At 38.4% G+C, this 13716-nt stretch overlaps 1 protein-coding gene across 2 annotated transcripts in view; it reads right to left on the bottom strand.

The window, feature by feature from the left end:
• The window catches only part of GALNT13 (polypeptide N-acetylgalactosaminyltransferase 13), a 919989-nt gene extending 916865 nt beyond the window's left edge, over window positions 1-3124 (bottom strand). For both annotated transcript variants that reach the window (XM_087435225.1, XM_087435227.1), the window contains exon 1: window positions 2975-3124. The gene's annotated coding sequence lies outside the window, so the exon portion shown is untranslated. The remainder of the gene's footprint in view (window positions 1-2974) is intronic.
• Window positions 3125-13716: the final 10592 nt, after the last annotated feature.

Genomic DNA, 13716 nt, shown 5'->3' with positions numbered 1-13716 from the left:
ATTACAAGAAAATAAACTTACACACCAATATCCCTCATACACATTGATGTAAAAATTCTTACCAGAATTTTAGCAAATTGAATCTAACAATATATAAAAAAGATAATACAAAAATGACTAAGCAGACATTATGTCATGAATGCAAGAGTAATTTAATATTTGAAAATGAATCAATGTAATTCATTTTATTAACAAATTAATGAGGAAAACTATGTGACAATTTCTATAGACACAGAAAAAAAATAGAAAAGTCCAATATTCATTTCTGATCAAAACATTCAGTAAACCAGAATGTTGGGAAAGGCAGTCTCATGCATGCAGTCTTTTGACACCCCACTGGGCTGCATAAGAATGGACCTTTGTCCTAGAACTCTTTCTTCCCAAGAGATAAAGAACCCACACAGCCTATTCCAGGCTTATCACCTTGTGTGGAAATATCTTTCCCTGTTTCAGGCTCAGTGAGTTCTCTTTTGTTCCGCTTAAAGTATGTGAATCATATGGTACCTGGCCAATCCCACTACTATATCTGTCGTCCACAGGGAGGGAATGGGGTCCTTTCACTGCAGCACAAGAGGGGTGCGCATAAACCAATTGCCCTGCATCAGCTGCCAGGATAGACCTGCTGGCCATGGGGGACCAATGCCCACTACTGAAGCTGATCTTGCTCTGTCTCTCTCAGTGTATGTAAAGCATCGTTCCATCCAGTGCTTAACTGCATTGTGTTTTCTTGGTGATGCCAATACCAAGATGCAATAGGCAGAAGTGTTTGGACTCCTATTCCTGGTGGTTGGCATAATGATGATTCCTTGCTATCCTCCACTTAGTTGGAGTCCTCCCCTGGTATTGGTAACTGATGCAGGATAATCTACTCCCTTGAGATTAATAACCAATGCACAGTACTTTGCTCAATATGAAAAGACATGGAAACATTCTCAAGTTGATAAAAGACATCTACAAAAAATTCACAGCTAATATCTTACTTGATGATGTCTGACTGAATGCTTTCCCCCTAAGATCAGAAATAATACAAAGATTTCTATTTTCACCCTTCTATTCATCATTGAACTGGAGATTTCAGCCAATGCAATACAGTAAGAAAAAGAAGTATAAAGATATCTATATGGAAAGAAAGATGTAAAACTCTCTTTATTCACAGATGACATGATCATCTGTGTAGAAAAATCTGATGAAATCTACAAAAAACTACTAGGACTAATAAATAAACTTAGCAAGGTTGTAATATACAAGATAAATATACAAAAATTGATTGTATTTCTCTGTATTAGCAATAAACATTCGAAAACTAAAAGTAAAAAAAATACCATTTACAATCCAAAAAACATGAATTAATTAGGGATAAACCTGAAAAAAATGTATAAGACCTGTACAATTAGAATGAAAATAAAAATTGCTGAGATAATTTAAAGAAGACCTAAATAGAAATAAAAGGAAAGACATCTCATGTTCATGGTGTGAAGACTTAATATTGTTAAGATAGCAATACTCCCCAAATTGATCCATAGATTCAACACCATCCCAATAAAAACTCCAGCAGGTTTCTTACAAAAATTGACAAACTGATTCTGAATGAATGTAGGTGCTGTATTAAAAAAAAAAAAAAAAAACAAAGTTCTAGAATAGCTAAAAATTAGAAAAAGATAAAAAATGCTGAAGAGAAAACAATACCTGTTCCCATATTTTATTAGAAAGCTAGAATAATAAATACAGCATGACATTAGCTTAAAGACAGACAAATAGAGGAGACATCAGCAAAATGGCAGCATAGGAATTTCTACCGCTTGTCTCCCCACCCCTCAACATCAATTGGAACAATTATCTGCACATGAAAATAACAAGAGCCAAGGATTCCAGGTGAGGGATTACAGAACCTGGGTGAAGCACAGAATTAAAAAAAGATGCATTGAGGAGGGTAGGAAAGATAGATTCACACTACCTACATTACCCCTCCCCCAAGCCCAGGCAAGAAAAGACACTTTCCTCATGGGAGAAGGAGAGTAAAGTGAGCCTGACCTCACCATGGACCCTAGAGCCAGCCTGCCCCAGCACCAGGCTGACTCCTGAAGTTCTAGGTGGCTTCCTGTGGGCTCCTGCAAACGCAGACCTTCCACTCACCCTAGTGCCTAGTGGCTCCAGTGACCCTCAAGTGGTGTCCTTGGCAGCAGGCACCTAGCAGGCTTCCATGAGTGCAAATTAAAAGCACAATGAGATACCACTACACACCTATTAGAACAGGTAAAATTTTTTAAGACTTACAATACCAAATGCTGGTAAGGATACAGAACAGCTCAAATTCTCATATACTGCTGATGGGAATATAAAATGATACAGCCACTTTGGAAAAGAATTTGGAACTTTCTTATGCGTAACAATTGATTTTATACTCTATGACCCAGCAACCTCACTCCTAGGTAATTATCCATGACGAATAAAAACTTGTCTTCTCGGGGCGGAGTCAAGATGGCGGCGTAGGCAGACTCTGAACTCACCTCCTCCCGTGGACACAGCCAATTTACAACTACTCGTGGAAAAATTACCCCTGAGACAGAACTGAAAACTGGATAAGAGGAACTCCTGCAACAACGGACAATCCTAACTGGGGTAGAAGAGGCAGAGACTCCCTTCCAGAGAGGAAAAACGCCGCCTTCACAAGCCGCCAGCTTCACAGCCGCCGGGAGCAGCTCACAGGTACACAGCCTCCCTGGAGGCGCAGGGCCCTGAGCCGGGGAGCGCCCCCGCTGTGGGCATTTTGTGGACCCAGCATAATCGAGACGAGTGGCATAATGTCTGACTTTGCCTGCTACTAAAACATTGGGGAGCACCCCCAGAAAACCCGGTTCACAAAGAAACTAAAACTGGCTCTTAAAGGGCCCGCGCACAAACTCACCCGTTCCAGAAAGCATCCTGGAATCACCAGAAAGAAAGGTGCACAGTGCTTTGGTGACAAGAGACTCACCTAATAGGCCCTGAGTGCATCTCGGTGAGGGGTGAGACCTCTCCAGGGACTGGGACATTGGCGGCAGCCATTGTTGTGGCCTGGTGTGAGCGTGCTGACACAGACGCCATTGGAGTTCTCCCTGAGGCCAGCTAGCCCAGGGTCTGCTCCACCAGCTAGAGCACCGATTTAATCCAGCTCAGCCAGGGCAGGCAGCCCACCCTAGAGACTGGCCCCACCCAACAACAAGCCCTCAGGCAACATGTGGGCCTGCATAGATTGGTGACTGGATTCTCTGCAGCCTGGCAACTGAGCAGACTCGAGCAGGGCAGGGTGTGCACAAGGAGCAGGTGGAGAGTGTGGGGCGGTGGCAGAGTGTGTGGGGCTCCCGCCGTGGAGAGACTGGGTCCACTTGGGGAGGTCAGGGCGCTCACACGGGGCAGGACTGTGTTGACTGTGTGTGTGGACCTGTGGGCAACAGGGCTTGTCAACTGCAGAAGACTTGTGCTTCTCAAAGACCCACATAGGAGGTTTGCCCCACATTCCAAAGCCTGAAACAATTGGGTGCTCCTGTGCCTGAGGCCAGCCCCACCCAGCTGCAATCCTCAGAGAGCTGACAAGAGACATAATAGGCTAGAGGCTTGCAGCAATTGTAAGGCCCTGAGCCTAACAACCTGCCACAGTGGGGGCCTACTCACTTAAAAGAAATACTGCAACACAAATGTGGTATTAGAACTTACAGCCAACTGTGCTGGGGTGCCCCACACCTGATAAAGAGACTGAAGGGCCCACAACAACTACAAGCAGCTGAGCATTACAACAGCTGGCCAGGAGCATAACTCAGCCTCCCTGGGCGCCTATAGGGAGAGCTAACAGGCCACAATAGAAGGACACACGTAGCCCACATAGGGGCCACCCCTGGAACATTGAGAACTGAGGGAAGCACACTGTAAGCCTCCTAAGGCATCACTTACATAAGGTCACCTATCCAAGAGTAGGAGACGTAGCTGACCTACCTAATACGTAGACACAAGCACAGGGAAAGAGGCAAAATGAGGAGGCAAAAGAATATATTCCAAGTAAGGGAACAGAACAAAACCCCAGAAATGGAACTAAGTGAAACAGAAATGAGCAACCGACCCGACAGAGTTCAAACTAACAGTGTTAAGGATGCTCACTGATCTGGTGAGAAGAATAGATGAACTCAGTGAGAATGTCAACAAAGAAATGGAAGATATAAAAAAGAACCAATCAGAAATGAAGAATACAATACTGGAAATGAAAAACTCACTAGAGGGACTCAAAAGCAGAGTAGAGGATACAGAAGAACGGATCTGTGAGCTGGAAGAAAGACTAGAAAAAATTACCCAAGGTGAACAGGTAAAAGAGAAAAGAATTAAAAAGAGTGAGGACAGTCTAAGGGACCTCTGGGACAACATCAAGCGCACTAACATCCGTGTTATAGGTGTCCAGGAAGGAGAAGAGTGAGACAAGGGGGCAGAGAATCTATTTCAAGAAATAATAGATGAAAACTTCCCTAACCTAAGGAAGGAAACAGACATCCAGGTACAGGAAGCACAGAGAGCCCCAAACAAGATAAACCCAAAGAGGCCCACACCAAGACACATCATAATCAAAATGTCCAGAATTAAAGATAAAGAGAGAATCCTAAAAGCCGCAAGAGAATGTCAAGTTACATACAAAGGAAACCCCATAAGGCTATCAGCTGACTTCTCAGCAGAAACCTTATAGGCTAGAAGAGAATGGCACGATATATTTAAAGTGCTAAAAGGAAAAAACTTACAGCCAAGAATACTCTACCCAGCAAGGTTATCATTCAAAATGGAAGGAGAGATCAAAATTTTCTCAGATAGGCAAAAATTAAAGGAGTTTGTCACCAAGAAACCAGTGCTACAAGAAATGTTAAAGGGACTGATTTAAGGGGAAAAGAGAAGACCACAAATAGGAAAAATTATCTATTTCCATGATTAGAACGTAATGGATACAAATGCACAAAAAAGAGGTTAGATATGATATTAAAAACATAAAAGGAGGGAGGAGGGTAGTTAAAGAGTAGAGCTTTCAGACAGAGGTCAAACTAAAGTGACCATCAATTCTGTATAGAAGAAGTAAGGAACAGAGAAGGACTACTAAAAGACTGAGAAAAAAAAAGTTAAAAAATGGCAGTAAGTACATACTTATCAATAGCTACTTTAAACATCAATGGACTAAATGCTCCAATTAAAAGGCATAGGGTGGCTGACTGGATAAAAAAACAAGACCCATATATATGCTGCATACAAGAGACACACATCAGACCTAAAGACACTCACCAACTGAAAGTGAAGGGATGGAAAAAGATACTCCACGCAAATGGCAATGAAAAGAAAGCTGGGGTAGCAGTACTCATATCAGACAAAATAGACTTTAAAACAAAAACTGTAAAAAGAGACAAAGAAGGGCATTACATAATGATCAAGGGAACAATCCAACAAGAGGATGTAACACTTGTAAATATCTACGCACCCAATGTAGGTGCACCTAAATATATAAAGCAATTATTAACAGACATAAAAACAGAAATAGACAGTAACACAATAATAGTAGGGGACTTTAACACTCCACTTACACCAATGGATAGATCATCCAAACAGAAGATCAATAAGGAAACATTGGTCTTAAACGACACACTAGAACAGATGGACCTAGTAGATATATACAGAGCATTCCACCCAAAAACCGAAGAATACACGTTCTTTTCAAATGCACATGGAACATTCTCCAGGATTGATCACATATTAGGCCACAAAACAAGTCTCCATAAATTTAAGAAGATTGAAATAATACCAAGAATCTTTTCTGACCACAATGGTATGAAACTAGAAATCAACTATAGGAAGAAAATCAGAAAAGCCACAAATACGTGGAGATTAAACAAAATGCTACTGAACAACGACTGGGTTAACGAAGAAATCAAAGAAGAAATCAAAAAATACCTGGAGACAAATGAAAATGAAAATACGACATGCCAGAATTTATGGGATACAGCAAAAGTGGTTCTCAGAGGGAAGTTTATAGTGATACAGGCCTATCTCAACAAACAAGAAAAATCTCAAATAAACAATCTAACAATGCACCTAAAGGAACTGGAAAAAGAAGAACAAACAAAGCCCAAAATCAGTAGAAGAAGGGAAATAATAAAAATCAGAGCAGAAATAAATGAAATAGAGACCAAAAAAAAATAGAAAAAATTAATAAAACCAAGAGCTTGTTCTTTGAAAAGATCAACAACATTGACATACCTTTAGCTAGACTCACCAAGAAAAAAAGAGAGAAGGCACAAATAAGTAAAATCAGAAATGAAAGAGGAGAGGTTACAACAGACACCTCAAAAATAAAAAAGATTATAAGAGAATACTATGAAAAGCTATATGCCAACCAATTCGACAATCTGGAAGAAATGGATAAATTCTTAGAATCATACAACCTTCCAAAACTGGATCAAGAAGAAGTAGAGAATTTGAATAGACCAATCACCAGTAAGGAGATCGAAACAGTAATCAAAAACCTCCCCAAAAATAAAAGTCCAGGACCAGACAGCTTCCCTGGTGAATTCTACCAAACATTCAAAGGAGACTTAATACCTATCCTTCTCAAACTCTTCCAAAAAATTGAGGAGGGGGGGAAGCTCCCTAACTCATTCTACGAAGCTGACATTACCCTGATACCAAAACCAGACAAGGACAACCCAAAAAAAGAAAATTACAGGCCAATATCACTGATGAACATCGATGCGAAAATCCTCAACAAAATACTAGCAAATCGCATACAACAATATGTTAAAAAGATTATACGCCATGATCAAGTGGGATTTATTCCAGGGATGCAGAGATGGTTTAACATTCGCAAATCAATCAACGTAATACACCACATTAATAAAATGAAGAACAAAAATCACATGATCATCTCAATAGATGCAGAGAAAGCATTTGACAAGATCCAGCATCCATTTATGATAAAAACTCTGAATAGAATGGCTATAGAATGAAAGTACCTCAACATAATAAAGACCAAACATGAGAAACCCACAGCTAATATCATCCTCAATGGTGAAAAACTGAAAGCTATCCCTCTAAGAACAGGAACCAGACAAGGATGCCCACTGTCACCACTCCTATTTAACATAGTACTGGAAGTCCTAGCCAGAGCAATCAGGCAAGAAAAAGAAATAAAAGGGATCCAAATTGGAAATGAAGAAGTGAAACTGTCACTATTTGCAGATGACATGATTTTATATATAGAAAACCCTAAAGAATCCACCAGAAAACTTTTAGAAGTAATAAACGAATATGGTCAAGTTGCAGGATACAAAATCAACATACAAAAATCAGTTGCATTTCTGTACACTAACAACGAAGTAGCAGAAAGAGAAATTAAGAATACCATCCCATTTACAATTGCAACAAAAAGAATAAAATACCTAGGAATAAACTTAACCAAAGAGGTCAAAGATCTGTACACCGAAAACTATAAAACATTGCTGAAAGAAATTGAAGAAGACACAAAGAAAAGGAAAGATATTCCGTGCTCTTGGATTTGAAGAATTAACATAGTTAAGATGTCCATACTTCCTAAAGCCATCTATAGATTCAATGCAATCCCTATCAAAGTTCCAACAACATGTTTCACAGAAATAGAACAAAGAATCCTAAAATTTATATGGAACAACAAAAGACCCCGAATAGCTAAAGGAATCCTGAGAAAAAAGAACAAAACTGGAGGTATCACACTCCCTGATTTCAAAATATACTACAAAGCTATAGTAACCAAAACAGCATGGTACTGGCACAAAAACAGACACACAGATCAATGGAATAGAATCGAAAGCCCAGAAATAAACCCACACGTCTATGGACTGCTAATCTTTGACAAAAAAGCCAAGAACGTACAATGGGGAAAAGAAAGTCTCTTCAACAAATGGTGTTGGGAAAACTGGATAGCCATATGCAAAAAAATGAAAGTAGACCCTTACCTTACACCATACACAAAAATTAACTCCAAATGGATCAAAGACTTGAATGTAAGACATGAAACTATGAAACTTCTAGAAGAAAACATAGGCAGTACGCTCTTCGACATCAGTCTTAGCAACATCTTTTCAAACACCACATCTGACCGGGCAAGAGAAACAATAGAAAAAATAAACAAATCGGACTACAACAAACTAAAAAGCTTCTGCACAGCAAAGGAAACCATCAACAAAACGAAAAGACAACCTAACAATTGGGAGAAGATATTTGCAAACCATACATCTGATAAGGGCTTAATCTCCAAAATATATAAAGAACTCATGCATCTCAACAACAAAAAAACTAACAACCCGATTAAAAAATGGGCGAAAGACCTGAACAGACATTTCTCCAAAGAAGATATACAGATGGCCAACAGACACATGAAAAGATGTTCAAAATCACTATCAGGGAAATGCAAATCAAAACTACAATGAGATATCACCTCATGCCCGTCAGAATGGCTATAATTAACAAGACAGGAAACAACATGTCTTGGAGAGGATGTGGAGAGAAGGGAACTCTCATACACTGCTGGTGGGAGTGCAAACTGGTGCAGCCACTATGGAAAACAGTATGGAGATTCCTCAAAAAATCAAGGATAGAACTACCATATGATCCAGCTATTCCACTGTTGGGTATTTATCCAAAGAACTTGAAAACACCAATTTGCAAAGGTACATGCACCCCTGTGTTCATTGCAGCGTTATTCACAATAGCCAAGACTTGGAAGCAACCTAAGTGCCCATCAAGGGATGAATGGATAAAGAAGCTGTGGTATATATACACAATGGAATACTACTCAGCCATAAGAAACGATGAAATCCAGCCATTTGTGACAACATGGATGGACATTAAGGGTATAATGCAAAGTGAAATAAGTCAGAAGGAAAAGGTCAAATACCGTATGATTTCCTTCATTAAGTAGTAGATAATAACAACAATAAACAAACACATAGGGACAGAGATTGGATTGGTGGTTACCAGAGGGGAAGGGTGAAAGGGATAATTCGGTACATGTGTGTGGTGATGGGTTGTAATTAGTATTTTGGTGGTGAAGATGATGTAATCTATGCAGAAATAGAAGTACAATGATGTACACCTGAAACTTTTACAATGTTATAAACCAATGTAACTGCAATAAACAAAAAATTAAAAAAAAAAAAAAACTTCTCACAAAAGCCTGTGTAAAAACGTTTATAGCACCTTTATTCATAACCAATAAAAACTGATACAACTCGTGAATGGATAAAGAAACTGGGGAATGTTGATACAGTGGAATACTATCCATCAATTAAAAAGGATAAAATATTGATTCATGAAACAATGTGAGTAGATCTCAATGCAATTTGCTAATTGAAAGAAACCCGACCAAAATATATACTGTGCAATTCCACTTATATGACATTCTGGAAAAGAGAACTATACAGATGGAAAACATCAGTGGTTGCCAGGGGTTGTGGTAGGGGGAAGTGCTGACTTCTAGGGGGCAGCCTGAAGATACTTTAGGGGTTGATGGAACTGTTCTGTTTCATGATTATGGTGTAAATACAGTACTCTAAATATTTGTCAAAATCTATAGAACTGTACACCAGAAAGTACAAATTTTACTGTTACGTAAATTTTTTAAAAATTTAAAAATAAACTGAAATCAAATTAGATAAAGCACTTTTTAAAGTCCCACAGGGTGAAAAAAAAATGCTAGAAAGATTAATTTTGAATTTTCAATCTAATGGAAAGACAGGATGTATAGAAATGCACACATACCAACAGAAAATTAAATATCCAAAAAGGCTACATGATGTAATAGAAAGAATACTAGAGAAAGCACCAGAAGATTCAGTCTTAATGCTGAACCTGCATCACCTTCCTATGTGTCCTTGGAAAGGCCACCTGAGCTTCTCAGTTTCATTCATGGTAAAATAAGTTGCTAGCATTTTATAGGGGAAAGACATGGATTTTTCAGTTAGACAAATAGACCTCATTTTAAATCCTCCCAAAACTTTATGAAACGCCAGTTTCATCTATAAAATGCAATGAAAATACTAATGTGTACATTGTTTTAAGTTTAATAATGCATTGTATTTGGTGAGGCTATGTGGAAATAAGTACATTCTACATTTGATTACGTATAAAAAAATCTCCGACGGGTAACAAGAAACTAATTACAGTGATTCCTTCTGTGGGAGTGTGAACAATGGGAATTTGGTGGAAAGGAGCAAGGGGAAGGAGGGAGACTTTTCACAAAATGTTCTGTAATAAATCATACAAATGAATTAATTATCCAAAATGTAAATTAAAAATTTAAATAGGTAAGATATAAAGACCCCTTCCCAGGACCTGGCACTCAGAAGGTATTTATAAGATATTCCAGGGGTAGTAGTGGTCCTGGCAGGCATTGCCATAATAAAGGTAGTCTAGAAAGGATTCAAGAGGATAGTATTTATGCTAACATGTAAACACCGCCACAAACGATAATCTGACCGTAGTCTCATTGGTAGATGCTATTTATACACAATAGCCTTTACCGTAATTTTCAAAGATGTTTATAAATCAAGTCTTCCCCAATAGAACATCCCTATTAACTAAATATTTCACTCTCATTTTTCTACTATCTCATTTTTCTAACCTAGCAGGCAGAATATCTATATTTTTTAATTAAATGTTTATCACAAACCAACTTCTAAGTCTTATTCTTAAATGATCAAACTGTTCTTCTAAGTATTAAAACACTGGCCTTGCTATTTAAAGTTTTGAGCAAATGTTTAAAGTTCAACTGACTTCAAAAAAAACCCCAACTTCATTATAGCAGCTATTAAAATAGAACATTGCAGAGTGATGGCCTGTCACATAGCACAGTACACGGGAGTTTAATGTAGCATACTGTAATTCCTCGTGACAATGTGTGTCCATGTGTCAACAGCATGCAGTCTGGTTTGCATAACAGTTGATTTTATAAAAAGTGGGTAAATTTATGCAATAAGAATTACGATGATGGAATGTCTAGCTTATTATTACCTCCTGGCAAGCTTTCTCTTTTCCATTTCAAGTTGTCGTTAAGTCATCATAAACGTGCTCCCATACAGAAGGGCTGTATAGGATGCTGCCATTCATCAGCTGTGGTCAGCTGTCCTAACAAGGCAAATGTTTTCCTGGTTTAGCTCTGCAAATATAGAATTCATCATTAGAGTCTACAGTTGCCCAGGAAATTCACGGGTATGACACGCTGTGCAGCATTCCATTATCCAGGGCTTGTCCAACATTTTACAAGATCCTTAACCACTATTGAGGACAAACAACGATTTTAAAACACTTCATCCACTCAACACTTGAAGAGCAAGACAGAAAAAATTAAATTAAATCAATAACAAATATTTTTAGTGCATATAATTCTTCTCTCACTAGGAAAGATCAGGTACATTCATTCTTGTCTGACATCAGTGTTGCATCATAATGACTCTAAGGTTTCCTTCCTTCAAAGACAAACTGAGTTATGTTCAACATAGAGTCTTATCTTCCTCTCTATTTTTACTTATTTGAAAGCACTACTGCTCTTAATGAATACTAGTTCTCGTTAGCATCCCAATACTTCCATTGTATCAGCCAATGAATGCTCCACAGTTCACTGTATATTTATTTCATTTCAACCTCAAAGAAACTCTAGAAGCTAGGGAAGATAGATATTCTGTTCATTTTACAGATAAGGGAGCTGAGGTTCAGAGAACTAAAGAAATTGGAACAAAATCACACAGCTATAAACTGGAAATAGGATTGGAACCTCTATCTCTGTGATTCTCCAAATAAGTTCTTTCCAATATGTTATGTTGCCTCCCCTCAAGACCAAGGCCATCACTTATATCTTCCCCCTTCTCTTAACCCTCACAGCATCTGGTGTAATAAGTACATAATGTTGAGAGACAAATTTTCATGGCATTTCTGCACATTCTTGGACCATCTTTGTAACGATGCTTGATTAGCAAACAGTCTTGGAAGATAGAGATAGTGTCTTCTTCTGGGGCAGAGGAAGATTTGTTTCCTGGTCAGGATAACAAGGATCACGTCTCCCTGTGGAGCGAAGTTTGGGCAGGTTTTGCTAGCAATCTCTTTAGAAGATTGGGGGTGTGGGGATTGGTTTCTAAGCTCAGTGTTCTCAGATGTGACATTAACCCATCGTGTGCTTCGTCCATTTGGGCCACTCCCCACACCTCCCATGGAACTTGTGGGGTGAAGTAGAACTGAACCAATGTAGATGTATACTGTGGGAACAAATCATTGATAGAAGCTCATGCTTCCTCCTGTGCTGAGAAATAAAGTCCCAGTGGTCTTGTGTGGCTGGCAAACTTGCTAGCTTGCAAGCAGGGTAGAATCACAGACCCCTCACAGTTCTCGACAATAGCGGGTGCTCTATATATACCTGTTGACTTTTTAAAGTACATCAAGTGGTATTCAAATATTTTGCAATTTAGTGAACCATGAATATATAAAAACTGCTATGAATATTTTGAATATAAGGAATATTTTGCTTAGACAGATAATTCATTTTCTGATACACAGTAATAGAACTTGATATAACCGACTGAGCAGTCACACAAATGCCTTATCTCTTTTGTAATGCTAAAGAGTAATTTCTATAAGAATAAAGTCAGTCAGTCAGTCCTTTTTCTACTCTGAGAAGCCAGACTGTACTATAATTTAATTAGGGTTATCAGATTAATAATTATAATAATAAGTAAAAAGAATTCTTGATTCCTCCTGTCCAAAGCCAATAAGATTAGATTTTAGATTCTATTTTGTTTAATTACGAAAAGACAGTGTATAATATTTCACTCTGAAAAAAATTAGTTTTTTCCAACATCATTTCAAATCTATTATTTGCCTCGTAAAGATCGTCAGATAAGATGAGTCACAAGTAACTTGTCATTGTTCTTAAGAAATTTAAACTGCAAATACCAGCAAGAATTAATCATCCTCTATTTCTTTGGCTCTCAGATTCTCTTCCTAAATTAGAGGCCTCTGATCTTTAAACAACTTTGACTTAATTTATGACCATACTGATGCAGTGTGCACAATTCTGAGAGCACACTGTTCTTTAGAAGACGATATAGAGTAATTAAAAAATTAGACAAGGTTAAGGTAAATTAAGATGGGCTTTGAGCGGGGAAAACAAAATCAAGAAGCTGGCATTAGGATTTTTAGTATGGTTCATCTTTTCCTTTCTAGGTTAGGTTTTGAACTATTAACATGTTTGTAAGTTCTACTGTACTAGTAATTCAGAGAGTAGTGGAGAAGGATGTGTACCTAGAAAGAAAAAAAATAGGCCTATTAAATATTGGCAAGTTTTTGAATACCCAGTGGGCATTTGACAGTTGAATGTGCTGGCTGTTATGAAAAGTGGGGGACAGACACAGCACCCAGGTTCCTGAATATCTGGTTTTGAAATGAATTTCTCTATCCTCTCCATAAGGTCTGCTTTTTTCTCAGGGTCACTTTACTCAGATGGCGTTAAGTGGGGAAAAAAGAAGAGGGAAGATATTTTTGAGCGTGCCGCCTGCTACAAGTAACCTGTGCCTTTTTCTACGGTTCAGACTGCAGCTGACAACATAATGTATCTTAAATCAATAGAGAGGAACCAACCCTCTTCTGAATGCACTTTAACTCACACTGTTTCCAGCTACCTCATACCCTGCCATCCTG

This window comes from Ceratotherium simum, chromosome 9 (genome assembly GCF_057802395.1).
Source record: "Ceratotherium simum simum isolate JZ-2026a chromosome 9, ASM5780239v1, whole genome shotgun sequence".
Taxonomy (NCBI): domain Eukaryota; kingdom Metazoa; phylum Chordata; class Mammalia; order Perissodactyla; family Rhinocerotidae; genus Ceratotherium; species Ceratotherium simum.
The sequence above is the reverse complement of the archived record's forward strand: the minus strand, read 5'-3'. Positions and strand labels throughout refer to the sequence as shown.